Source organism: Agrilus planipennis, unplaced genomic scaffold, assembly GCF_000699045.2.
Source record: "Agrilus planipennis isolate EAB-ADULT unplaced genomic scaffold, Apla_2.0 scaffold295, whole genome shotgun sequence".
Lineage (NCBI taxonomy): Eukaryota > Metazoa > Arthropoda > Insecta > Coleoptera > Buprestidae > Agrilus > Agrilus planipennis.
In genome coordinates this window covers 1-1,879 of record NW_020439009.1, presented here as the reverse complement: position 1 = coordinate 1,879, position 1,879 = coordinate 1, and the positions used below count along the sequence as shown (strand labels likewise).

The window sequence follows — 1,879 nt, the reverse complement described above, 5'->3', positions numbered from 1 at the left end:
GAGCAGTTAAGGTATTCTCGTCAATTGTTATATTTTCAATACAATTGTTTTAGGCATTGTTTTAGGGGCCCGTTTTCAAATTTCAGACCCGAGCATCACTTCTCTTAAAGCTAATTCGGAGTCGGAGGGAGTTGATGATGGAAATAAAACACTCAAGAGTTTTTTAAAATCTAAATAGTTACATTTACTGTACTCTTGAAAATGATCAACTAGGTCGAGATAGTTGTCGACTATTTAAGTAAATGAATGCAGAATACTCCCACGATAATTTAAGTAAAGTTGTGTGAAATATGATCTTACATTTGTCTACATTTTTCTAGAAACAAACATTCAAACTTACCTAAATTGTTCAATTATGTATTCTGAACTTTGTTTATTATATTCATTTGAAGAATGCGAATAATCAACTGGTATAACTGTAACAAATTCATTGGACTGTTCTTCCAATTCCCGGTTATTTTCATTATTTTCGGATACATTCGTCATGACAACGTTCAGGAGATTTTTACATTTAGCGCGTTATTACTGTACAACACTTTTGAATGTGTAATAATTGTCCAATTTTTAATTTTATTTACGAATGAATTTGTCTTTCTAAAGTAACAAAAATTCACTCTTTAGAAGTACGTGTGTAGAACGGTTGCACTGTCAAAAGGATCGATAGCCTTACAAAGTGAACGCATGCCTTTTAAGGACAACGGAAATTTGATTTTTAAAGAAATTCAATCCACTTTTATTAATAAACTTCATAAATATGTTATTAATAATTATATTTTGTTGTAGATAAGGTCTAATGTATTATTGTTATATCTAAAGACAATAATTTTGTGAAGGTTCATTCTAAAATTGTTTATAGATATTTTAAAATGGAAATGATATTAATATTTAATGAATTTTGAAACATTACTAAACGATATAAAATGACAAAATTCTTTTTAATGTTCACTAAGTGTAGGATTCTGTTTCAATAGGTACTTATCTATTAACGGAATTCTTCAAATTACAAAAAACAGCCGACGAGGATGGGATTCGAACCCACGCGGGCAGAGCCCATTGGATTAGCAGTCCAACGCCTTAACCACTCGGCCACCTCGTCGTATACCTCAATTCTTTTCTGAAATATATTATACGGTGATAAATAATTAACTTTTTAATTTTTTTTCTTTCAATTGAAAAATTATTTTAATTATAAAAGATTGCAATATTACAAAATGCTTTTAATTTATAGCCTTTTTATAAAACAAAATAAAAGAAATCACATTTACATGTTGCTATAGTAACTAACAAAACACAAAAGTCGCGCGCCAGAATGATAAAATTCAGACACGTTGCAGTCTACCCTAAATATTGGTGGTGATCGTCACGAACGCATAAAAATGGCTATTACGTACGAGATAGTAAGGTAATTGGACTCCAACGTATCTTCAAAAACAATAATATAAAACAACAACGCTTTAATTTATTAAAATGTTTGTATAGAGGCGCACTGATGTTCACGCTTTCAAGTAGATAAATTGAATTTAAATTGCTTTCTTAAGTTTTATTTATCGCTTAAATAGCTATAAGTTTCTGTCCCATTTTTTTAATGAAATATTCAATCACCACAATATTTTTCGACAAAATCATAAAAGAAAATAAATCAAAATACGTCCTTAATACCTATACTTATTGTATTTTTTTAATAATAAAATCCAAAATAAGTATTAAGAATACAATTCGTGTCTTTTAAATGATCCACGCATGCGATGCCGATTAAAAATTAGATATTTTTAAAAGAAATTAATAAAATGCCTGCCTACAGATTACGAGAAATAAAGCTAATACCAATTTTTCAAATAAAAAATATTGTTTTCGTTTTACATTTCCTTTTTTCTACTTC

The 1,879-nt window shown here is 28.8% G+C and overlaps 1 non-coding gene across 1 annotated transcript; it reads right to left on the bottom strand.

Moving 5' to 3' along the window:
• Positions 1 to 1,014: 1,014 nt before the first annotated feature.
• Positions 1,015 to 1,096, bottom strand: Trnas-gcu. Its single transcript has one exon. It is a non-coding gene; the product is annotated as a tRNA-Ser (tRNA).
• Between the last annotated feature and the right edge of the window lie 783 nt (positions 1,097 to 1,879).